Source organism: Mustela nivalis (genome assembly GCF_964662115.1).
Source record: "Mustela nivalis genome assembly, chromosome: 9".
NCBI lineage: Eukaryota > Metazoa > Chordata > Mammalia > Carnivora > Mustelidae > Mustela > Mustela nivalis.
Window position 1 is genome coordinate 6,590,089 of NC_139028.1, and position 26,634 is coordinate 6,616,722.

At 47.1% G+C, this 26,634-nt stretch overlaps 1 protein-coding gene and 1 pseudogene across 5 annotated transcripts in view; both read right to left on the bottom strand.

Moving 5' to 3' along the window:
• Nucleotides 1–26,634, bottom strand: part of LOC309841117 (uncharacterized protein) — a 43,817-nt gene that overhangs the window by 9,823 nt on the left and 7,360 nt on the right. The window contains exons 3-4 of one of the 4 annotated variants that reach the window (XM_082684017.1): nt 9,755–9,896; nt 2,777–2,954 (exon numbers count right to left, since the gene is read on the bottom strand). The exons of 1 other annotated variant lie outside the window; for it this stretch is intronic. The gene's annotated coding sequence lies outside the window, so the exon portion shown is untranslated. Of the gene's footprint in view, nt 1–2,776; nt 2,955–9,754; nt 9,897–16,632; nt 16,710–20,461; nt 20,600–26,634 lie in introns of those variants that run through there. 2 more of the 4 variants (XM_082684018.1, XM_082684019.1) reach the window with 2 other exon arrangements.
• Nucleotides 15,239–15,707, bottom strand: LOC309840457 (large ribosomal subunit protein eL32 pseudogene; annotated as a pseudogene). The gene has a single exon. The product of its transcript is annotated as a large ribosomal subunit protein eL32 pseudogene (transcript).

Consider the following 26,634-nt stretch of genomic DNA (forward strand, 5'->3'; position numbering starts at 1 on the left):
AGGAAGACAATATTTTCAAAACAGTGTAAAAAGAACTTTAAAACAAGTATCTTGATTCTCCTTATTCTTCCACTCTAATTTGTAGCCTTTGGATAATATGTGGGAAAGAACATATATACATTTAAATTTTAACTTAAATGTCTACTGAAATAAAATGCTATCTTATTAAAATTCCTATCCAAAATTTAAAAGAAGTCATGGTGACAAATAATGTTGACAATCATGTAATGTAATCCTATCTTAAAACTCAAATTATGCTAAGAATGAATATTTCAAAACTAAATGGTTCACTTTGTTAAAAATATTCTTACTGAGTATTAAAAAAATCACCCAATGGTATCATGTTTTTAAACTCATTCTACTCATCATGCCTGTATTTTATCTTACCAGTTCTCTCTAATGACAGCATTCTTTCTTGTCTGCTCTCCTCTCTCATTTCCTTTCACCAGCACCAAAAACACAAAGACTCCAAAGTCCTGAGAGCAGACTGGAGTATCCCTTTGCCTTCTAGAAGCTGTGCATTTTGACCCTACTGGTCCATTCCACCTGCCCAATAGGCAAGATTGCCCAATAGGACAGTGCAGTCAGGAAGGGAGGCAAGGACAGAATCTTGAGGGATAGCAGAGAGAAAGAATCACCTTAAGAAAACTGGCAAGAATTCCTATCTTACATTGAGGTCTTCCATCCATTTTGAGTTTAATATTTTGTTCTAATAACACAACTCTGGGTGGGCTCCGAGATGGCTCCTCAGTAGGGACACATCACCAGGAAGACCACACCATGATTAGAATTTAGAATCTTCGGCACCCCCACCCCAACCCCTACATTCCCCCAGAGAGGGGAGGGGGCTAAAAGCAGAGCACATCTATGTAAGGAAGCCTCCATAAAAATCCTCATAGCAGGGACGCCTGGGTGGCTCAGTTGGTTAAGCAGCTGCCTTCGGCTCAGGTCATGATCCCAGCGTCCTGGGATCGACTCCCACATCGGGCTCCTTGCTCAGCAGGAAGCCTGCTTCTCCCTCTGCCTCTGCCTGCCATTCTGTCTGCCTGTGCTCGCTCTCTCCCCCTCTCTCTCTTTGATAAATAAATAAAATCTTTTTAAAAAAATCCTCATAGCAGGGGTTTCAGGAAACTTCCAGGTAAGTCAACATATCCAGGTACCAGGAGGGGGATAAAACCCAGCTCCACAGGAATAGACATTCCTGTGCTTGGGACCCTCCCAGACTGTGCCCTTTGTGTCTCTGCATCTGACTGTTCATCTGTATCCTTTATCATATCTTTCATAAATTGCAAATGAAAACAAATGTTTCCCAGAGTTCTGCAAGCCACTCAGTTGAACCAGAGGAGGAGTTGAAGGAACCTCTGATTTGTAGCCAAGTTGTAGAGAATTTGTGGGTAACCTGGGCTCCTCCTACTTATGACTGGCACCTGAATGTGATGGAACAGTCTCACGGGACTGAGCCCTTAACCTGTGGGATCAGATGCCATATCAAGGCAGACAGTGTCAAAGCTGAGTAAAACTATAGGACACCCAGCTGGTGTTGCAGAGTTGCCTGGTGAGGGAAAAATCCACAGCCTCAGCCACAGTGTTAGAAGTGAAGTGTTCTGTGTGAATATGGTAATATAAAAGCAGATGGGAGAACTGAAATGTTTGCTTGACATACACTCTCACACAAAATATTATGTATGCCAGGTCTTTGCTGATGTGATATAGCACATATTCAAGTTCTAGTAAAATATCATAAAGTCAACTCAAAAAACAAACAAACAAACAAGCAAACATACAAAATATGGATGAGCTGGGAGAAAATAAGCAATGTTTCCTCTTTCCTATCAAGAGAAAGACCATTCTTGAATTATCCAAGATTTTGCTTTTACCTGAATAACCATACAGTTCAATAGGACTTGAAGGAAAAAGCATGTTTGATCCTCAGCGATCCTTTCCCCTGATATGGCCGGCAAGAGTGGAGTGATTCTTGTGGATATATCTTTGCTCCAGAGTGGGGAAAAAAAGGAGTTCTTTCACCAACGTTCAAAGGGTTTTTAAAAAATGGCCTTCATTAAAATACATCTGCCCCTCCTTTGGAACCTGCTCACGCTACACTCCAGGCCAGCGAGCATCAAGGGGTTGGAAATACGGTACAAACTCCCATGAAGCCACCTCTCCCTCTAAACTATTCTTCTCTCTGCCAAATTCTGCTTCGGTCAGCCTAAGGATCAAATACCTGTCTTTGGGCAATAAAGTGATGTGCATTAATCAATCATTGGCCCTAACTGGCAAGTTCCTTAAAAACTCATGGGACACAGATGGTTGCCATGACTTTCCCAGGAAGCAGCTACTGTCTTTCCATGAATGCGGCATGAAAATACAGGGCTGGGTGAGCAGATGAATGTCCACTCGTGAAACAATCATGCTGAGGACAATAAACAGTAGTTTTGGATGGCAGATTTAAATTTCATTCACAGCCAAGAAAACACTCCAGATACATGATGTGTCTCCAATTCCTGTTGTTCCCAACATCTGAGTCCTCCCTTCCATTCCTGTTTCCACCACTTCAGTAAATGTCTCCCATCCTCATTGCATATAAAAAAGGCTCTGATTCTTTCTATTCTAATGTCTGTAAGACATTACTGTGAACAAGAGCAGGAAATAATTCCTCCTCCAAACCCATCTACGAAATAAAGGGTTCTATTCAGGATCATGACAAGCTGAGGAATCCCTCAAGAGAACTTCCAGAGTCATTTCAACCTGTAAGGCTGGCTAAAATGTTTCTCACCATCCGCCACACCAGGGCTAGGACTGATGAGTGTCTCCACCATGCAGGTCCCTCTGGATGACATGATCGCTGGGAAACCAGGCACGAGGCAAGCAAAAATCAGCACCTGCTCTTCTGCAAAGTTTGTCTGAAGTGCTTGAAGCCACAGAAGAAACAGATTGACTCCTTCAGATCTTACCTAAAAACAAAATTAAAGGTGACAAAATTAAACACATGTTTATGCAGAGATGCACTGCAATGCAGATTCAGTTCTGAGAAAGAAAAACTAGAAGTTAAAGGTACCGTTAAACTCCTGCACCAAGTTCTTAGTGACAAGAAATCAGGCGTGCTGCAAGAAGCCCAAGGGTGAAGAGTTGGGGTCTGGAGCCACAGTGCCTGGTTCCAATGCAGGCTCTGCTTTTTGCTTTTTGCTTGCTTAGCTGTGGCCAGTGGAGAACCACCAAACTTCTCCCTTTGCATCAGTCTCTACCTCTGAAAAATAAGGATGATAAAAGAATTTACCACAAAGTGTTTGCACAGGGATAAGTGACTTACAACAGTGCCTGTATCATCAACTGTCATTTAATCACAAAAATAATACAAAGACAATCATCCTCCAAATTTACAGTGTGCTTTGAATAGGGTTTTTTCTATAATATGCTTATGTATCATGGAAAGTTCTTGAAAAATCTCAGAGCTAAATAAGACCTTAAAGACCTGGCTCAATTATTTGACCTTGAAGCCCATTCATCAGGCATTTCTACACCAGCCCTCCTTTTTTTTTTCTTTTTTTTTTTACCTGTGCAGGTAGCTACCTTGAGGGCTGCCGCCAAATCATCACTTCCACAAAGAACCATTCAGAAATTTCTGGAACTCATATCATTGCTGGACTTCTGGCATAAGTCCATTGTTCCTGGTGGATGCTTCCAGTAGTAGGAAATGGAACATGCTCAATGAGGGCAGGGGGTTGTGTTTGACTTGCCCACTGCCATATCTCCAGCACCTAGAAAGGTGCCTGAAACACATAGCTGGCATCCAGTAAATGTGTGCAATAAATGAGTGAACTAGACAAAAATAGATATGCACTGGTAGACGTGGCCTGTGGAGTACAGCTTCAAAAGCAGGAGAGTATTGAGAGTCCTACATGGTAGGTTGCATGGCACTGAGTTAAAGAAAATGGGTCCTACAATCAGACCAAAGGTTAAACCTCGAAAGTTGTGCGATCTTGGACAAGTCACCTACAAGAACAAAGACCCCTGTCTTCTATTGATAACAGCTGCGAAGAGAGAATCCATTTCAGAATGAAAGGGGACACAGGACGGCTGTGTACGACACTTATATTGTGGTCAAGTTGGCAGGGTAAATTCACTTCATGGGGTCCCACACCATCATCCCTCACTACCATTTGAAATACATGGTAATAAGAGATGAAATATATATATGTATATATATTTTTTCAGTGTAACAGTATTTGTTGTTTTTGCACCACACCCAGTGCTCCATGCAATCCGTGCCCTCTAATACCCACCACCTGGTTCCCCCAACCTCCCACCCCCTACCCCTTCAAAACCCTCAGATTATTTTTCAGAGTCCATAGTCTGTCATGGTTCACCTCCCCTTCCAGTTTCCCTCAACTCCCTTCTCTCCATCTCCCCTTGTCCACCATGCTATTTGTAATGCTCCACAAATAAGTGAAACCATATGATAATTGACTCTCTCTGCTTGACTTTTTTCACTCAGCATAAACTCTTCCTGGAAGAGATTATATATATATTTTTAAAAGATTTATTTACTTACTTATTTATTTGACAGAGAGAGATCAAAAGTAGACAGAGAGGCAGAGAGAGAGAGGAGGAGGAAGAGGGCTCCCTGCTGATGCAGGACTCAATCCCAGGACCCTGAGATCATAACCTGAGCTGAAGAAACAGGCTTAACCCACCCACTTAGCCACCCGGGTGCCCCTAGATTAAACACATATATTTTTTAAAGATTTTATTTATTTATTTGGCAGACAGAGATCACAAATAGGCAGAGAGGCAGGCAGAGAGAGAGGAAGGGAAGCAGGCTCCCTGCTGAACAGAGAGCCTGATGTGGAGCTCAATCCCAGGACCCTGGGATCATGCCTTCAAGCCGAGTCAAAGGCAGAGGCTTTAACCCACTGAGCCACCCAGGCACCCCTAGATTAAATATATTTTTTTTAAGAGAAGAGAAAAGTTAGCAAGTGAACCTCGGTAAAAAACAAAACAAAACAAACAAAACCCAAAACTGACAAACATCTCCATGAAGCAGCAACCGCAGAAATTCTCAGTGATGCACAGATGTGTAGCGACAGGAAAAGATGTCTGGAGGCTGACTTCAAGGAGGAAAAGTCGCTCCCACTGGAGATAAAGGCAGACAGAAAGGCCTGCTCGCTTGCTGCCTGAAGCCACAACTTCAACTGGGCTGCGGACTTGATTGCACACCACTTGCTTCACCAGAACACTGTGAGGTTTCCAGTAGCTCATTACATCTAAACACTACTGCCTCCTTTAACAAGGTTTCCCTTCCAGATTGCCCCTGACTTACAGGGATAGGCAGTAGGTGTCCCTCCACGTGCTCCTTCCAAATTCTCTCCTCTCTCTGCTTTCTTCTGATCCACTTTTTATTTATGGGCTAGCTTTACAGGATATCCCTTCTGTGATTAAACAGGTCTTAATAATTCTACCTTTTGTAAAGGAAGCCTTCCCCAATTATTTAGATGTTGATAAATACTTACCTCTGAATCTCCATAAATCATCACTTTATATGGCACCAACATGTAGAAAATAAGAATGAAGTTACCCAATTTTCAGAATGAACCATACAAATGACAACCTACCATCTAAAGCCAGAGACAGAAAGAGAACATCTGCATAAACTAAAGTAATGCAGGTTCCTTATTCATTCATATTTATTATGCAAAATGGAAGTTTTAGGAAGATTAGAATAATGCATACTTGTTCTATTATATAGGCAACTAATTCCTCTGTAGATGGTAATGTATCCATAACTCCATCTCCAATCTAGAATTTCTGAACACGAGGAGAGGGTATTAAAATCTCCTCTGTGGGAGGCAGAGCATTACAGTGTCTGGCTCTGGCCTTCCTGCTGCAGGATGAGACTTGCAATTAGTGATGGCAAATGGAATTCACAAAACATTTCTGGGCTTTTAAAGACATCAGAAAACTAGCAAAGGACTTAGAAAATGGTAGGAAAGGAAGCAGGAAGAGGGAGGTGGCAGAAACAAGTGAGCCAAAACCTGATCTGTAAGCAACAAGCTCAAGAAAAACAAATCAGGGTGCCAGAGAACAAATGCCATTTTCACTGCAGGATCTCTACAGGCCTGTGCCCTCCAGACCCCGTTCCCACCACACGGTAAGTTGGGGGAACTGAACCCGAGATTTCCTTAATAAACCAGGACCCTCAAATGGAACCAAAGTGATCCCAACCAAGAACACTCCCAGCCTCCTGGCAAAGGAAAGACAAACCCTCCAGGAAAAAACAGACAGACAAACAAACAAACAACAAAAAAAAAACACACCAAAAAACAGAATTAAAAGAGATTACATCTATGTTTTAATAAATCTGGTCTCAAAATCCCTTCACAGAGCATGCAAGAAATGAGGCCACTGTGAGAGACAGAAGACTGAGGGAAAATGAAGACTTTAGACACTGGAATGATCAGATACAGAATAGAAAATATTACATGTTAATTGTTTAAGAACACAAAAGAGGTTTAAAAATGAAGAAGGATCAAGAGCCTATCAAAAGCAACAGGCCAAGTGTGAACATGGAACTGAAGGAAGTTAAACAGGGACCAAAAATCACTGAGACGTAAAACACAACAGAAAAAAACACCAGAATGGTGGGGCAGTAGATGAGCCCCGAATGAAGGACTTCACAACACTGCACCAAGAAGTGAAGACATTCCCCAGAATGCAACACAAGGAGGCAGGAGAAGAGGATGAACGCCAGCTTGAGAGACACGAACAACAGATGGGAGGTTTAAATAAGAATCCTGGGAAGTACAGCAGAAGGACAGAGTCAAAATTTCAGAAGAAAACAGCTGAGGATATTACAGAAATGATAAATCCAGAAATACAGGAAATGAACAGATACCAAGCAAGATGAGAAATCTTCAATTAAACATTTTGTGGTAAAGCTATAGAACACCAAAAACTAAGAAAAGGTTTTAAGGAAAAGGCATTTAAAGGAATGAACAGGGTGGAAACAGGGTTTAAAGCTGCTACAGTGGTAAGGAGATGCTAGTAAAATGGTACCTGTAAAGGGTGACAAGAGTATTTTTACTGCCACTACTGCTAATACTGTGTCTAATGCACATAACAACTGAAGACTGCGAAGGTTAAGCTGGAGCAGAAAAAAATTAAACAAATTATGACCCTCAAAAGAAGGATCATGCCGGGGCACCTGGGTGGCTCAGTGGGTTAAGCCTCTGCTCTCAGCTCAGGTCATGATCCCAGGGTCCTGGGATCGAGCCCCGCATCGGGCTTTCTACTCTGCAGGGAGCCTGCTTTCTCCTCTCTCTGCCTGCCTCTCTGCCTACTTGTGATCTCTGTCTGTCAAATAAAAAAATAAAATCTTTAAAAAAAAAAAGAAGGATCATGCCAATGAATTTCACAACTCTGGTGATCACTTTAAAAGCATCTCTTCTTTTTATCATAGCATTTGTATCATGTCCATGATGAGATATTACAGCACACATGATAGAATATTTTAAAACAATAGTCCATTTTGCATAAAACTCCATGTTGAAAGCAAACGACTCTGTCAAACACTTTGAAGAAGGTAAAAGTAGTGGAACCATGTTTTGTCACGAAAGCCCAGGGAGAAAAGCAGGTAGTAAAACCAAGTAGCAGTATCGAGGAAGGGCAGCCTCAGGAAGAAAATGAACACCGTTTTCTTCTGCTTTGTTCTCTTTTTTGTTTTCTTGTTGTTGGTATCTTTTTTTTTTTTTTTTGGTCTTTCCCAGAAATCACTTCATATATATACACTTATCTGTTCAACTTCAGTGAAAGTTGGGAGGAAAAGGTGCCAGAACTTTTGAATGGTTGTCTTCAGCTGAGTGCTTATTTTCTTCCTTCAGTTTCTCTGGGGTTTCCCACTATTCTTCAATAAACATGTGTTGCTTTCTGGCAGGGTAAAGCCAAATGCATTTTTAAAAGAAGTAATGGCAGGTCATCCTTCCATTCAGATCAGGAGAGAGCCCATACCAGAAAAGGCAGAGAGGGTAGTAGACTCCCCTCTGTGAGTTCCTGCCCTCTTGGTCTTTCCTCAGCCCTTGCTCTCTGCTATGTCTCTCCAGTCACACCCCAAACCCAGAGAAACAAAAGGACTCTTCAAAACTTAAACCCTGTGAGAAGGGCCACGCGGAGGCAAGGAGAGCCCTGTAAGACTCTGAGCCATGTGGTCTGTATCTGAGACTGCACATCTCCTTGAGCCACGTTCCATTCCCTCCATGCCTAATGTTGGCCTTGTGTTCTACAGAAGCAGTCAGGGCATCCATACACTCCTCTCTGTGTGCTTTTCTGTATACCTGATCCCATCTCAACCCACAACATCCAGCAGCATACACCATCTGTCATCTCCCTTCAGTCAACCTGCAAATAGGTAAACACAGCCTGTAAAACCCACCCTTGTCCAAGCTATGTCTGGAGTTATGATCATCTGTGTCTTTACCATCAAACTTTCTAAAAGGCTATTCTTGTGTGTGACCTCCATGGTCTCACGCCCAGTCACTCTATCTCTATGTCTGGCTTAGGACTCCACTACTCACCTCCCATTTTCTTTCAGTACTCAGTGACAACCTCCTCGATTTACCCCCACCCCCTAATCAAGCTGCTTTGCAACTTTTCACATCAGCAAACATTGCTGACATTTCATTCCTTGAAATCTCTCTTCTCTAGACATCTGTGCAAAAATGCCTTCCTGGCATCAAAGCCACATCCCTCCCCTTCCATCCACTACTCCTTTATTCTTCCCCTTTATCTTCCCAAGAAAAGAAGGAATTACCCTAAATCCTTAACTGTCACTCTCTCTACAAGGAATATATCCCTTGGCAACAGCATGATTGCATCTCTCTTCCCCCAAGCACCCATTCCTACATTTTGACTGTCCAACCAGAACCTACACCTGCACGTCCAACAGACACCTCAACTCAGATTGCCTAAAGCTGCACTCCTCCTCTTACCTCCTGCACCTGGCTCCCTTCCTGAGTTGCCACGACTGTTGTGGCAGTTGACACATCAGACTCAACATTCTGAACGCACGGAGGCACCCCTAAGCCTACTGCAGCATTTTATTTTCCATAGCCGAGATATGGAAGCAGCCCAAGTGTCCAGCAACAGAAGACAAAGTGGTACATACACACAATGGTATATTACTCAGCCATCAAAAAGGATGAGATCCTGATATTTACAACAGTATGGATGTACCTAGAGGGTATTGTGCTAAGCAAAATAAGTCAGACAGAGAAAAACAAATACTGTATCTCCAGGGATGAATCCTTAAAAAATGCCCTACATATTCAAGTTTTAAGGCAGGACCAGAAACAACAGTTTTAGCATATATCACCACGATATAAAATAAAATCTTAAAAAAAAAAAGGAAATAATAGGACAACAGCAATTAGGGTAAAAAGACTTAACAACTGTCTTGCTCAACATCACCAGCACCACACCAGCTACACGTCTGACCCCCAGACCAGCATAGCAGGTGTGAGGACAGGTCCAAGCAGAGAAAGTGTTACTTGTCAAATTTTTTGAAAAATGATAAACATAAAAGATGCCTGGGTGACTAGGCTGGTTGAGCGGCCAACTCTTGATCTCAGCTCGGATCTTGATCTCACGGTGGTGAGTTTGAGTTCCACACTGGGCTCTGCACTGGGTGTGGAGCCTGCTTTAAACTAAACTAAACTAAACTAAAATAACACCTCTGTCAAAAGTACGTGAATTCACAACTTACATGTAAGTCAAGTTCTACTTGTTCTAAGACAGCATGAAAACCAAGATGTCGTTATCAAGACAGGAAGCAAGAGAAATTGTGTATTCCATGTGCCGTGAGATGACTCCAACTGCATCCAAGTCAGCCATGGCCCTCCACACATCTGCAAGAGAGGGTATATTATCCACATTAGCACAGAGGAAACCAAGGCTCAGAGAAGTTAAAAAAAAAAAAAAGAGTCCAAGATCATAGCATCATTTAGCAGCATAGCCAGAATGTATAGGAATTACCTCAAAACAGGCCACACTAGTGGAAGAATACCTTAGTGTGGAGTTATGAAAACCCAGGTAGAACGCTGCCTCAGAAAGGCAGATAATCAATAAAGGAAAAATAAAGAGGCGCCTGGGTGGCTCAGTCGGTTAAGCATCTGCATTGGGCTCAGGTCATAAATAATCGTGGGATCTTGCCCTATGTCAGACTTCCTGCTCAGCAGGGAGTCTGCTTCTCCCTCTGCCTCTGCTCCCCATTCATTCTCATAAACAAACAAATCAATAAAATCTTACCCCCAAAAAAAGAAAAAAATAAAGATTATAAGCTTACAATAAAGATATGAATGACGAGTCAAAGCTTTCAGTGACACACCCACACCTGCCTACAGTTCACTGGCTAAAACATGGGTGGAATTGATGGGGTTAGAAGAACAGGAGGCACATAGGCCCGGACAGCACAGCCCCAGCAGATGCAGAATCCTGGTGTAGGTTTAGCTAGCTTTCATTGTCCTTTAAAATGTCAAAGCTAAAGAAATCTGGTAGGGTTATTGAAGTCTGATCCTGGGGGATGCCTGGTTGGCTCAGTCTGTTAGGCAGCAGCCTAACATGACTCAGGTCATGATCACAGGGTCCTGGGATCAAGTCCGGCATCAGACCCCTTACCCAACCAGAAGCCTGCCTCTCCCTCTGCCTGTTGCTCCCCCTGCTTGTGCTCTCTCACTGACAAATAAATAATCTTTAAAAAGAAAGAAGAAAGAAAAAAAAGAAAAGAAAAATAAAATCTGATCCACAGTATAGAACAACACAAAGGATGGTACTTTCTTGGGCTGATTTCTGTTTGTTTGATTTTAAGTAGGTTCCACAGCCAGCACGGACACTAGTGCAGGGTTTGATCTCAGGACCCTAAGACCATGAACTGAGCCAAAGGCAGACAATCGATTAAGCCACCCAGGCACCCCACTTTCTTGGGTTCTAATGGGACTTTTCCTAGGTTCTAATCCTAGCTGTACTGGCTGCCAGGGGGAATGAAGTCCAGCACAACAAGAAAAGCATCCCAAGGCAGCAGTCCTCTGCAGAAGATTTGCTGGTGGCTGCCATCATCAAAGAGTCAGTGGGTGAAGTTGTTGAAGCACAGTGGGAACAATGATAGCCACTGCCTTTTGGGTGTCACTGAATCATCCTACTCATCTTCAGGAAGCCTGGCCCTTCTCCAGTCAACGCAGCAAAAGCAAACTTGTTAGAAGAACAGGGGAGGGGGTCATCTCCCTCCCTCCCAGAAACTGAAGCAACCAGCCAAACAGTGCAGCACTGGAGTAAAAATAAAAATATGAAGGAATGTGGCTGCACCTGGGTAGCTCAGTCTGTTAAGCATCTGCCTTTGGGTCAGGTCCTGATCTCAGAGACCTGGGATCTGAGACCCACATCAGGCTCCATGCTCAGTGAGGAGTCTCCCTTTCCTTCTCCCTCTGCCCCTGCTCCTAGCTCATTCTCTCTCTCTCTCAAATAAATAAAATCTTTAAAATAAGAAATTTAAAAATGAAGGAATGAATCAAAATGCAGAATTCAGAAACAGAACTACAGATATAAAAACTACATATAAAAACCTGAAATATGACCCGGTGAGTGAGGAAGGATTATTAAATCATGATACTGTATGAATTGATTGCCAATTTTTTCTTAGAACATAGAGCACACTGCACTACACGAAAACAAAAACACAAAATTAGGATTGAATACAAAAACAAAATTATCAGTGTTATTCCATCAAGTGTTTCTCTAACCTACTGATCAAAACCTCAGTTCATCCTCCAAAAGAATCTGGGCACCACCTCAGCACACATGAACACATTTTCAGGCCACAGTTCACACTGCTCCAGTCCCCACTCTAAGTCCTGAGCCATGGGCTCCTCCAGGCAAAGCCACCACCAACTAGGCCCCTGCCCTAGAAATCCCCAAACCCAACCACTTCACAACAGGGAGACTCAGGGAGATTCAAATGGGCAGAAACGTGGGACCTTGACTTTTTTTTTTTAATTAAAAGAAAAATACAGCAAGAAACATTTCTAGCACAAAGTGAAGAGCTCATCTTTCACAATGTCGAGAGTATTAGAATTATCAATACACCATCAGTAGTTTGATAGGTCAAACAGGCCAAAAGCTGGAAACACAAGAGGAAATGCTCACAGCAAACAGACCTGAAAGCCAGGGCCTGGACCGGCTGACATGGCTCTGCCGCTTACCACAGCGAGAAAGTGTAACTTTCCTGGGCTTCAACTTCCCTCCTGGCCAGCAGGAAAGTGGCAACACCACAAAATTCATATCTGGTCGGGGATTACGTGAAAGGAGAATGCTCAGTGAGAGCCCCGCCACACCGCCCGTCCAGCCACAGTCTGTGTCCAGTGAATGGGAATTTCCTCTACTGCAGCCACACGAAGAGCTGAAGGATCTGCACAGGATGCCTGTCTATTTACCAGTCACAAAACCACGTTCAGCCATAAACAGAGAGGGCAAGAGACCCCAAGAGATGGGAATATCCCTCACCCTTGCCTGGACCAGGCTTTCAAGACAAGTTGGAAAGCCCACAGCAGCTCTGCCACTGACTCTGAATGAGCCTTTGGAAGACAACACCATCCCAAACAGCAGTTTAATTTACTTCTCTTTAAAAAGCAGTGAGACAAGGTCTTGGCCACATCTTCATAAATTAACAGCTTAGGAGGCTAAACCCCAATGATTTAGTTATGTCCCCAGCAGGCACACCTCTACTCGTGGGCAGCTTCAGGGAGAAAGGGTGCCTCCCCATCCATGAGGACACCCTCTGACATTCATCTGAAGATGCTTCCTACCCATGGGCATTTACTCTCTGGAACCCCCCCCATCTAAGTTCCTCTCTGGATGCTGCACGAGGCTTCTTCCTCACACCCCCATCACCACTGGTGACACCGCATCTACCCCCGAGCCTTCAAGCAGGATGCACCTATCTTTGCTGCCAAGCGTCCCATCAGCCCAGCTCCATCACTGATTTCTGTACCCATAATTAATTAACTTATGCATATATGTATTTATTTATTTTTACAGCTTCATTTATTTTAGGGAGAGATAGACAGAGAGAGAGAGATACAGAGAGAGCACACACACACAAATACAGGGAGATAGAACCTCCAGCAGATTCTACACTGAGAGCAGAGCACACCTCAGGGCTCAATCCCACCACCCTGAGATCATGACCTTAGCTGAAACCAAGAGTTGGATGCTTCAACGACTGAGCCACCAGGCACCCCTCTGTACCCTTAATCTTAAGAAAAGACAGACACCGCTTCTTTCTGTCAGCCACGGCCTCATAAGCCATCTGTCACACAGCCAAAGGTTCCAGAGGGTAGGACCAGGTCTGCAACACCAGTGATGCCAGAGTATCTCCATAAAACTACAATCTAGTGAGTACCAGACTCTGCTCTAAGCTCCTAATATGGCCTTCTATTTTGTACCCCTCACAGACCTACATGCTAGGTATTATCCACAGTGCACAGAGGAGGACACTGAGGTCCATGGCTTACCCAAGCGATCTACTTTTATGTGGCAGCAGCAGGGGCCTGAACCCAAGTCTGTGACTCCAAGGCCCCTCCGTCAACTCTGTTACTCATGCAGCCCCAACACAGTCATCAAATACCTCCCTAAACCCTCATCCCTCCTGTGAAAAAGCATGGTCTTCTGCCATTTCCCAGATGGGAAGAAAGCCGGCGTGAGCCAGATATAGTGACCTGCCCATGATGGTACAGGCGATGTCCCCCCTGTTCTCCCTCCAACACCCATGTCATTCTGCACGAAGCCCCATGGGGTCCTTCATGCTTCCAGTGGAAAACTCTGGTGAGACCACCAGTCTCCTGGCAGGCCTTCATCTTGACCCTGGACGACACGACCAGTTAGGAGAAACCGGCTAGTTAAGCCTCTGAAATGGGGTCCTACCACCCAGGAAAACACCCTTATCTCCAGGGCATCGCCCGTGTGAATTAGCTGGATTTGTAGAGGGCTCCACAAGCACCAGCCTTGCTGAGTCACTTTCTCTAAGGTGGTGGCTGAGACAAAAAGGACCCAGGAAAGAAAGGCATAGGCTGTTGTGGAACTCCAGTGCCTTGGCATCAACAATTAATGTGAGCAGCTGCCTCTGCTCACCAGATCTGCATTTTATGTGGGGCACACTGTTCAAAGTTTACACCCCCCATCTCTGTAACCTTCACGACAACCCCTGGAGCTCCCTGCACCATCATTACCACCTCACAGACAAGGAGACAAGGCATGAGGGGTGTGTAGAATGATGCAGCTCTGTGCTGGGGCCAACCTGGGGAGGACCCCACAGGCTTGCTCTTCCCACTGCTGCAGAAGCAGCTGAAAACAATGAGTTTTTCAGTTTGCATTATGTAGAGTGGAAAAGTCAACCATAAAGATCATTCAATTTTTAAATGGGTTATTCCTCAGGATAAAAACAGTTCCAAAAAATAATTTCCGAGAAGTTCAACATATTCCTCCTTCCAGGTGCCTGGCATGTGATGGAATGTTGTTAAAATAAGTTCTGGCCCATCAGCATGCCAGACAGAAACTGGAAGTAAGCTGTTACAGGTCCCCAAAGGCTCCGTCACAACCCTAAGGAAAAGACATAACTTTCACTGTCCCAAAGTGGTTATGTTTAAAAAAAAAAAAACCAAAAAAACAAAAAAAAAACAGGCACAGGTGGAACATTTTAAATTACAGACTTTCAATGCAGGGGCAGTGGGGGCAGGGGGGGGTGTCCCCCAACTACCCCCAAATGTTTCAGCTATATATAGTGACTTACCAAAGTGACTCCTCACAAGTACCTACAAGGCGACTGACAGGCAACTGACCGATGAGGAAGGTATTCGGACTGCTTAACAAAACCAACACAACTTAGAATCTTCATTATTAAGAAGAGAAAACCATTTATTAAACACTCGCCAGGCACCAAACCCTCTAGGCACTGTCACACGATCTACTCATCACACGGCTGCCAAACTCAGTGCAGAAACTGAGGCTGAGTAAGTCACCTAAGGTCATGCAGCACCAGAAACTGGATTCCAACCAGGTCTGACATCAAAGCCCACCCCAGCTTGCTGCAATGCTTCAGAACCTAAGCTTTGTGATGATCAATAAACTACATGCTTAACAATGTTTACACATCTCTGTTAGAATTCAGAGAAAGGTTTTTTTTTGGTTTTTTGTTTTTTTTAGTTTTATGCTTTTATTAACACAAATATGACGTGCACAACAAGCTGTCTATTCATTTTCTTCACTGCGCAGCCTGGCATTGGGATTGGTGACTCTGATTGCCAGCTGGGCTGCTCTTTCCACAATAGCTTTGCGGTTCTTGGAGGAGACGTTTTGAGCAATCTCTGCACAGTAAGATTTGCTACACATCAGCAGCACTTCAACTCCTTGACGTTGTGCACTAGGAACTTCCTGAAGCCACTGGGCAACATGTGCTTTGTCTTCTTGTTGCTCCCGTAACCAATGTTGGGCATCAAGATCTGGCCCTTGAATCTTCTGCGCACCGTATTGTCAATGCCTCTTGGCTTCCGCCAGTTGCGCTTAATTTTGACATATCGGTCTGACTGGTGCCGGATGAACTTCTTGGTCCTCCTTTTAACGATCTTGGGCTTCACCAAAGGTCTGAGGGCAGCCATGATGCCCAGTAACAGATGGCTGCCACCTCCACAGGCAGCGCCGAAGAAGAGAGCCCAGGGAAAGGTTTTTAAAAATAACATACACAAGGGGAAAAAATGATACAGGTTCTGGAGGCAGGCTGCCCAAGGTTCAAATCTTGGCTCCTCCACTTGCAAGCTGTGTGACCTTGGACTCCTTTAGCTCCCCTGTGCCCATATTTCCATGCATTAAAATGGTAGCCATAACAGACCCTATCTCCTAAGGCAAATAAAGCATTTTGGTGTTGTTGTTCTTGTTTTAAGATTTTATTATTTATTTGACAGAGAGAGAGAGACAGAGTGAGAGGGAACACACACAGGGGGAGTGTGAAAGGGAGAAGCAGGCTTCCCACTGAGCAGGAAGCCTGGTGAGGATTAGATCCCTGCACCCTGGGAGCATAACCTCAGCTGAACAACTGAGCCACCCAGGTGCCCACAAATAAAACATTGAGAATCATTCCTGGCAGGAGTTAAACCTCAGAAGGTGTGGGCTGGTGTTACTTCTTGCTGGCCACTAGATAGGCCACTGTTTTAGCAACTCATTTGCATAAACAAAGACCAGGCTCAGCCACTTTGTGCTTACCCTATGGTTTCTTCCTGTCACTAACATCTCTCCTCACTCCTGCTCTGTGGCACTAAGCTCTGGGCCTCAACTTCCCAACTGTCAAATGAGGTGAGGAGCCCAGCTGATCTATCTGAGGTCCTTCCAGCTGGGCAACCTAGGGTTCTTGGTAACTCAGGGCCCAGAAATTTCAGAACAGTCCTAACACAAACATTACCAAATGACACTCACTCAATTTCCTCAAATCTTCTCTTCCGTGTTATGTATAAATGCTTATTTTCATGGCAAATCTTCTCCAAGATCCCAGAGCTCCACGAGCACCCATAATAGGCTGGGCAGGCATCCCCAGTGCTGAGGCTGGGGACATGATGGTCAGAAGCTCTGACCTCCAGGGGAGATGGATTCCAAATCAAGCTGCTCTGATAAGCAGGTCTTCCCTGTTAGAGAGGATTTCAACAGAGCACAGTTAAGAGGAAGTGCAGGTAAGAAACTCAGAACTTGGCCCACCGGACAGAGGGCAGTAGGACAGTGGGCAGGAGGGGTGACAGAGGGATTGAGAGGAATGGCACGATCAACAGAGGCCAGCCAAGGCAGCCCTGATGCTCAATGTGAGAGGGTGGGCTGGGGATACACTGTGAAAATGGCTTCAAAGGCAGGAAGCAAGCCCAGCTCAGCACAAAGCAAAGTCCTGAGCAGGAACCTTCTGGGACCAGGTTGGACACTAAGGTGAGCTGATAATGGCTGTGGCACCCAGTGCAGTCTGAATCTCACCCATGCCTCTCACAGGCTGGGTGACCCCGGACCAGTTATGCTATGTCCTTTAATGTTTCCTAAAGGGTATATTCACTCCATAACCCTGAGCCATGTTCTCATTTCGGTGAGTGTGGGAGGCCGCAATAAGGCTTGAGACGAGAACCAAACCAGACCCTGACTTGTGCCTCCTTTAAAGTCCAAATAACCTAACAAAAGGTTTAGGACGGGAAAAGTTCAGTAGCACTGGGAAAGAGTCTGTGCTATGTGTTGTGCGCTCGTCTACGTGACTTCCCACACACTTACTAAACAAATGAGAACAATTCGGTTGGGCTAAAAAGTTCGTTGCTGGTCCTTGCTGCCTTAGTACAGCCCATAAATTACTTTCAGGTTTGCTGTATTTGTACTGGCATCAGCCATTTGGCATCATGAGGAACCGTAGTTGCTTAACTAAACACAGATGTAATGTCACTATATATATGGCCTTAATGCTTTGAATAAACTTAGCACTGTTGGACATCCTCCTCAGTGCTCCTCCTGCCCCCCATCTCTTTGCTTCTCGATTTCTTTTCTTCACCCTCTTACCCTCATGTTCCTGGTTGATTTGTTGCGCCGGCCACAACAGGTGAGGATCTGATGGTGCCCACAATCTACTGAGATCCAATATATACAACTAGGACAGCCTGGAGGGGGGTGGGCAACCCAGGCTGGACAGGGAGTTAAGAAGGAGTCAGGAAGGGCGCCTGGGTGGCTCAGTGGGTTAAGCCGCTGCCTTCGGCTCAGGTCATGATCTCAGGGTCCTGGGATCGAGTCCCGCATCAGGCTCTCTGCTCAGCAGGGAACCTGCTTCCTCCTCTCTCTCTCTCCGCCTGCCTCTCTGCCTACTTGTGATCTCTCTCTGTCAAATAAATAAAATAAAATAAAAAATCTTAAAAAAAAAAAAAAAGGAGTCAGGAAGAAGTCATTCCCACACTTGAGGCATGGGTTGGTACTGACCAGAGACACTGGGCAAGAGACAGTGTCCTAGGACTGCTGTAAGACTAGCCGGGTCCAGGCAAAGCACCTAAGAGTGGGTAGATGTAACCCATCTGTAAAAGGTGGACGGGGGGTGGTGGTTGCAGCTGGTTGAGCATCTGACTCTTTGTTTTGGCACAGGTCCATTCACCTGGCCCATTCACCTGTGCCTGCATGTGTTCCGTGGTGTGCTCTTTATCTCTCTCTCTCTCTCAAATAAATAAATCTAAAAAAAAAAAAAAAAGGAAGTCAGGAAGGATCAGGAGACCTGCTGTTAAGGTCCCAAAGACTCCACCCTCCTCAACTAGCCTCCGGAAATAAAGTAAGTGGATGCCCAGGAGCCTCCTGGACACAAAACTTTCCAAAGCAAAGTTTTCAATTTCATACTGGAGAAAAGGTTGCTGTGCAAATTCAAGACAAAAAAGCCAGCCAGGGTGGGGTGGGTTTGGACGGGGTTGGTCCTGTAGGGCTCTGGCCACTAAATGCCCACTGCCCAAGCCAGGAGCCTGGAGTCTGTGCAGCCAGTGCTTCCTGAGGCTTCCACATCATGGCCTCGCCCTGAAGTTTCCTCCTGGAAGCTCCTTACCCAGGGAGGCTATGTGTGAGCAGCCCCTCACACACACCCCAGCTTCTGCCCCTCCATCCAGCTGGAGTGAAGGATCCCCAAGCTGCTCTCTCTGGTCTCTCCTGCACAGAGAGGAGTATGTGCCCCGGAAAGGAGGGTCCCTGAGGATACCTGAGTCCCTGGCCCGAAGACAGCTGGCTTGAGAATGTGGGGTTTCGGTGCTCTAGGCACAGCAGTTCCTAGAGGAAATAGGGTAGGGAGCTCCAAGGTGGAGGGGAGTCCCGGGAGTCTGGGATGGCAGATGCCAGTGGCCCCCTAGTGGAAGGGTTTCAGTGACCCCAGAGGTGAGACGGGCCAGGGGTCAGGCCTGGAGGTGTACAAGGACCTGTGGGGTAGGGGGCCGGAGATGGAAGTGAACCCAGGGTGGTTTCAGGCACAAAGTAGAGGTGTGGGGGTGGGGTGGGGGGAAGGGGTCCATGGGCCAGAAAGGAATGGTATCCTGGGGCTCCTGGGTAAAAGTCACTTGAGGTGGAGGGGGCCCAGTGGGGCCCAGGCCGCGCGGAGCCAGCTCCTCTCGGGCTGGGGAGCCCGGCGATTCTGAGGGACAAAATTTTCCATCAAGTTCTGGAAAAGAAGCCTGTCAGCACAGGCGTCTCTCCGGGGGCCAGACGAGCCCAGTGGTGCTGGGCCCCTTGATGTCAGTAGGGCCCCACGGGTTCCCTGGATACCGAGAAGTGGAGCGAGGGCTGTGGGGCAAGGGCTGTGGGGCAAGGGTTATGGGGCATAGGAGCACCAGGCCAGCAGGAACCTGTCCGCCAGGCCCCCCTCCTGCTCCCTTGGACGAAGCAGCAGGTGGCAGCGGGCAGGAGGGACATAGCCTCCCTCTCTCCCTAGCGACCCTACCCCTCCCCAGCCCCTCAGTACCTGAGTCAGCAGGGCACCAATGCACTCCCCAGCGCCCTGCCCTGCCAGCCCAAAACCCCTGCCTCCCCGGGTGGCACTACTTGCTCAGTGAGTTCGCTGGGCCCACAGAAGGCGGTGGGCGGGGCAGGCAGTTGCGGGCGAGCTGTGGCGTGTGGGGGGCGGCAAACAGTGGTGCAGGCCTCTGCAGACCCGCACGCCCTCGCCCAGCCTCCTGTCTGTCCTGTCCAGTGAGGGGCCTGGCTGCGCCCCCTGCCGGCTCCTGCTGCTCTTCTACTGAGTCCAGGACCCCAGTCCCCCGCCCAGTCCCAGCCTCCCTGCCCCTGCTTGAGCTCCAGGCTAGGCCCGCTGCCGCTCCTGGGCGGCCGAGCTGCGGCCCTGGTGCAGTGTGGCTGGCCCTTTTCTCTCCCCAGGGCACAGTGGAGCCGCGAGGGAAGGCCTGAGCGGATCTTCCGTCTGCTCAGTGCCAGTGGACACTCTCCAGGGGCCTCTCTACCTGGTGGGCTCCACCTATGGCCATCTTGGAACCCCTGGAATCCCCTTCAGAGACCAGGTGAAGCCCTCCTTGGGGAATCCAGGCTCCTGGGACCAAGGCGAGTTGATCTTGTGTACTGCTGTGTTTGTTCCCTGGCCTGGCATGGATTGACAGTTGCTGAATTGATCTATTCTGGGGTCATCAAGGGCAGAGCAAAGAGTTCAGGGCTGGGATCCCCAGGCCTGGGGTCCACACAGGCTTGGAGCCCTCTTGGCTGTCCCTGACAGAATGACCAAAGAGGAACCCTCAGAAACATGGATCTGCCTTGAACTGGCAGAGCATTCAGGGACAGGAAGGGGAATGTCTCCTTCGCAGAGTATCTGGAAGCCTGCAGTGGAAGATGGATTTGTCTGAGCCATGGTCATTAGTGTTGGGCCAAGGAACGCCTGGATTGCTTCTCCTACCTGCATCCTAGGTCTAAAAGGGTGTCTGGGTGGCTCCCTCAGTACAGCATCTGTCCAGGGTCCTGGGATCCAGCCCTGCATCTGGCTCCCTGCTCAGTGAAGATCCTGCTTCTCTTTCATCCTCTCCCTCTACTTGTGCTGTCAAATAAAATTAAAAAAAAAAAAGTTAAGAGGGGGGACAAAATGGCGTGGAAGTAGGAGGAGGTGTCTTTTCAACTTGTGCCCCAAAATGAGCTGATTACCTACCAATCACCCATGAACTCCAATCACCCATGAAATCAGCCTGAGATAAGAATTATACATGTCTGGATCTCTACAGGGGGAGAAGAAGCCAGTGGGCAGGTAAAGCGGAGTGGGAACTGTGAACTGATATCAGAAGATAAACAAAAGGGGGAGGGAGCTACCAGGGGCAACCAGTTGGAAAGTAATACCCCAATACAAGCGAGAGTGCCCTGCGTCTGGGGACCAGCATTAACTCGGAGACTGGTTGAAAGCACTCCAAAAGAGCAAAGCATCTCTGGGAAAATTGTGGGAATCGGGGCAGCTAGGGACAGGGGCTTAAGTCCCTGGTCCCAGGACAGCCTCCCGTGGCGCTGAGGCAGAGAGTGCGGCAGAGAAACCAGCTCTTGGTCCCTAAGCTGCCAGCGCAGGGAGAATGCATGGGGTCCGTTTCCTGTGAGGGGATGGGAGCCACACCAGGGGGCAGAATGCAAGAGTCCTGCTATAGAGCCTGAGATACTCCCCTGAGAGAGGTATAAAGGCCCAGCAGGTGCCCTTTGATACACGCCCTTGTTTCAGAGCCTGCACCAAACTCTCACCCCAGAGAGGTGCGCGAAGGCCCAGCCTGGTGCTCTAGGACCTGTGCCCAGTTCTCAGAGCCTGAGACCCGCGCGCGAACCTCTGCCTTCCCTGAAATTGGTGCGTGCAAGGTGGGCGCTCTTAGACCCAGAAAGACCGGGCACTCCCAGCCTGGGCCAGCGGGAAAATCTCAGTGTGCGATTGCTGCTTGGAACCTCTCTAGCAGTCTAGAGGTGCCCAAAGCTGCTGCTGCCGTGCTTTTGGGTACAAGCAAAAGATCCTCCATCCCCAGGGACAGCGACTTGGAACCTGCTCTGCCAGCGGCCAAGGGGGAGCTTAATAGGGCTCTGTAGCCAGACTGAGGCTTCTCTCTGAGAGAGAGGATCAGGGTGCGGTTTGTTTTCCTCTAAAACTACAAAAACCATCAAAAGCGGTCAAAGTGAGAAAAAAAAAAGTGAACAAACAAAAAACCGCCAGAGAACAAAAGCCTGAAAAAAAAAAAAAGTTTCCTCAGAGCCCACCCCCTTGAGGGGGGCAGTAGGACTTAAGTCAGGGAACATCATTGACTGAAAACCCACATGGCAGGCTCCTTCCCCAGAAAACAAACCAAGAAAGAAAAAAAAAAAAAAAGAGAGAGAGAGGGAGAGAGAAAAAAAGTACTACAAGAGAACTACCACTACTTCATAGGAAAACCTTTATTTTTCATTCATTCCCACGATTCTGGTTCTTTTTTTATATATATATAGGTAATTTTTTTAACCCCATCAGGATGGAGGAAGGGGTACATGGCTGAGTGCCTCCCGGGACTGACCCTGTGTGACGCCACCCGGTGCCTGCAGCTGCCCTCTGGAAGGTGTTGCTTTAGCGGCAGAGCCGGAGGGCACCACGCGTGTGTCTGTCTCCAAAGTCCTGGGCACCACATCCCAATGCCTTCCTGAGAAGCAGAATCAAGGACAGTTGCTGATCTTCATTCCTTCGCACCAAAGGTATCTCATACACCATCTTTGGAAGTTGGAGCCAGGGGGCGCCTGGGTGGCTCAGTCAGTTAAGTGTCTTTCTTCAGCCCAGGTCATGATCCCAGGCTCCTGGGATCCAGTCCCACACATTTGCCTCCCTGCTCAGCGGGGAGCCTGCTTCTCCTTCTCCCTCTGCCATTCCCCCAACTTGTGCTTTCTGGCTCTCTGTGTGTCAAATAAGTGAATAAAATCTTTTAAAAAAGTTTGGGCGAGGGGGCGACTGGGTGGCTCAGTTGGTTAAGCCACTGCCTTTGGCATAGGTCATGATCTCAGGGTCCTGGGATCGAGTCCCGCATCGGGCTCTCTGCTCAGCAGGGAGCCTGCTTCCCTCCCTCTCTCTCTCTGCCTGCCTCTCCATCTACTTGTGATTTCTCTCTGTCAAATAAATAAATAAAATCTTTAAAAAAAAAAAAAAGTTTGGGCCAGGGACGCCTGGGTGGCTCAGTTGGTTAAGCTGCTGCCTTCGGCTCGGATCATGATTCCAAGGTCCTGGGATCAAGTTCCACATCGGGCTCCTTGCTCGGCAGGGAGCCTGCTTCACTTGCTGCCTCTGCCTGCCTCTCTGCCTGCTTGTGTGTACTCTCTCTCTCTATCTCTGGCAAATAAATAAAATCTTTAAAAAAAAAGTGTGGGCCATACTCTTTAGCCATTCTACTTTCCCTGGGGTAATTTGCCACCTCCCTGAATTTACCTGCATCTTTCCCAAAATCTACTTATCTTCCAGCCTTCGTGACCATAATGAGTCTATAAATTTTCAATAGACAGTGTGAACTTACACTTGCTAATATTTGCATAACATGCACCTCTTTCGATCTCAAAGAAAAGCTTCACACCGCAATGGTCTCTAATCTACAATTAGGTTCTGTTCTGAGATCCCACTGGAATTCTATGCGCCTGTCCCCTAAGATCCCATAAATTGTGGTCCAGTTTCCCAGCCAGCCAAGGAAAGCACATGGGAAATCTTGCTGAAGTATGAGTAAGAGCCAACGAAAGGGAACATATTTATCTGCCTCGAATGCTGGGACCTGAGGAAAGCAAGTTTCATTACAGACAAATCAGGAAGGAGGTGCAGATTGCTTTTTATGTCACTCTGGAGTGGAGGTCTGCTCACTCACAGAAGCTCAAAATCTGCACAAAGGACAATGCCCCCCACCCCCAAAGTCAGCTGGGGATTCTCAGGAAAACTTTAATTGAAAGTATTACGGATTCTCCAACTTCCCAAAATGCAGGAGGAACATCTACAAGCAAGACTGTCACCACTTTTAGAAAATTACACTTATTTACCTTTTTTCTTCCTAGAAAATCATCCTCTCTCCCAATCCATGATCTTCTTTTTGTAACAGTTTCCTGAAGAAGGAAACAGGTGTCCTCCCATTTCAGTTCCATCCAAAATAATAAAATAAAAATCTTTAAAATTTAAAAAAAAAATTGTGATTTGTTGAGACAGAGCACATAAGCAGAGGGACAAGCAGACTCTCCCACTGAGCAGGAAGCCCGATTTGGGGCTCGATCCCAGGACCCTGAGACCATGACCTGAACGAAGGCAGATGCTTAACCAACTGAGGCACCCAGGAAGCCCCAAAATAATTCAATTTTTAATCACTTTGCCATAGACACTTTTGGGTGGCTTTGAAACACCAGAATCTCATGGACTTATCAGTGTCCTCTTCACCATCTCAGAAAAGGACTGGGTGCCTCTCAGAGGCCTCTCTCCCCTCCTGACCCAGGTCCCAGCCAAAGGTCCTTCACATTAGAGTATGAGGAACTGAGCGGGATGGGGTGTGGAAGCACCCTGGGGTGGGGTGGGGGACTCTGGGGCCCTCCCACTCCCAACTTCAAAGACAGCGCCTGCTTTCCCCTGCCTCATATAGGTACCCTGGGTTTGCCCTCTTTAAGGTTCCTGGTTGCTGCAAAGGTCTGAAAATCTCCTAAGTAGCACAAAAGCCATCATGTGCATTATGGCCACACGGGACAGAGGGAGTTTAAAGGAAGAAAGATAAAGCTCCCCAGAATGAGCCAGCAGCTCTGGGCTTCCCCGCACATCTTTCCTGACCCTCAGAACCCTGGGAAGGAGCCCCTTGGTGCAAAGTCACAGGGGGAGCCCACGCACAGCCCAGGCCTCCTGCCCCAGGTCCTCTCCAGCCATAAACTGACCCCCTAGCCCCTTCCAAACCGTCTACATCCTCGAACCACCGACGTGCGGTTCAGCACCCATCTCCAGAGCGCAGGATGCACGTGGCTTCCCGGCACCCTTCCGTGGCCGCTCCCAAAATCACCGTGGGAATGTCGCAGCAAGGAGACAGGCAATCGATTTTTATCCTCTGGGTTGTCTTCCCTCATAGCCCCTCAGGAGTCCCCACGCAGCAATGCCGCGTGGGCCCTACTGCTCTGAATACACTTCCCCGGAGGAATCCGCTTTTCTTCAGCATCTGTGTCTGCAAACCCGGCTCCTCTAACACCCCCCACCAAACGTACCAAGAACCAACAGGGGAAGAAGTTCATTTCTGGCCAAAAAGCCTTTAATCCCTGAGAGCTGTGGCTGATGCAGGAGCACCTTTTCTCCAAATGGTGATTTCGATACGAGGTCGTTTTGCCTGCCGGCCCCCAACATCCCTGACGTGTGGCTCCCAGGGGCCTCCCCGCGGCCAGGCCTGAGAGTGGAGCCCAAACTTGGGCTCATTTTCCACCGCGCTGAATCCAGGCAGCAGTCCCGTCTCACTACAAAGGGTGCTGAGTAACGAGGTGCCGCCACCAGGAAGAGAGGCAGCAGGTCAGACAGATCTGGAGAATGACACTGGCCTTCAAGGGCCCCTCACAAGGGAAATACCATTAAGTAGCAGATCTGAACAGATATACTGTGTTCCACATTCACGCCGTAAGGATGGGGTTTCCTCGAGCCCTAATCAAAGGAACTCTTTCACCTGAGATCACTTGACCAATCGTTGACTCAGTTTCCTTATACTAAAAATGAGGATAATAATACCTCACAAGATTGTTTTGAGGAGCACACACGTTACAAAATGTTTAGAGGCACCTGGGTGGCTCAGTGGGTAAGCATCTGACTTCAGCTCAGGTCATGATCTCAGGGTCCTGGGATAGGGCCGTGTCAGGCTCCTTGCTCAGCGAGGAGTCTGCATGTCCCTCTCCCTCCCTCTTCACTTCCTACCCTCTCTCTCTCTCTCAAATATATAAATAAAATCTTAAAAAAATGAAGTTCTTAGAACACTATATGCACATAGTACAGGACACAGAAGTACTTGTTAAACAGATAAAAGGGTACAAGAGGCTGGCTTCCCTTTAGATTTCTAATAGGCTTTTGTCTGGGGGTCTCTAGCTCTTAGGAAGTGGGCAGGCCGCAGAAGCCCAAGATTGTAGAGTTCCTCCGAGGCCAAGTTCAGTTTTCTATGCAGGACAGAAAACCTGTAAAACACATCCCAGACTTACTTCGCTGCCTTCCTAGTAGGGAATCCGTTCCCTCAAGAGTGGTCCAACCTCTCTTCCACTATTTGGGATGTAGAAAACGTTTAGACATTTCTCCATTGGTGCTGATTCCATCCTCATTTTTAACAATCTAGCTGTGTGTTCATCTTGTCTTCTGTTAGTTCCTTTATTCAACAAACACAGAGGACTCACGTGTCCTAACTGTGACCAAGACATCCAGCATCTCATCCCACAAGGGAAACATATTAGCAAATGTGGCAGCAAAGAGGGATGGGGTAAGGCAGTGACATCTGAATCAAGACCAAACTAACAAGCAGAGCCTGCCATGAAGAACATTCCAGGTATGGGCCCCATAGGCATGAAGGCGGAAATGAATAGATTATGTGCAGAGAGCAGGACAGGGGACTAAGGGGACACTGGAAGGAAGGCTGCGGAGCAGCTGTCGGCATTGGAGGCCTTGCGAAGGACTCTGGAATTCCCTTTGGTTTCAGCCGGAAGCTACATGAAGGTTTAAGCGGGGAATCATCAGATTAGCCTATATTTGTAAAAGATCGCTCCTCTTCCACAGAAGAAATGGGGATGGGGTGGGGGTGTCCACGAGCCTAGAAGCTGGAAATGGAAGCAGATGAAGTTTCAAATATCCTGGCCAAGGAGTGAGTCTGTCGCAGCGAGAGTGTCAAGATTTGCAGTTCTAAACTTTTTAGTAAAGTGGCTTATTAAACACACAGCTAACTATTGCCCGGGGTTCCTACTTTTGTAATAAGTTTTTTCTGAAACTCAAAAAGGGGAGAGGGGCTCTCTGCACCACGTGCCAGTCGGGGCGGAACATCATCATCACATTACAGGGGGTTTTCAGAGCCTGTTATCCTTTTAGTACGACATCCCTCCCACCCCGAGACAACACCGTGCCTCTTTCCG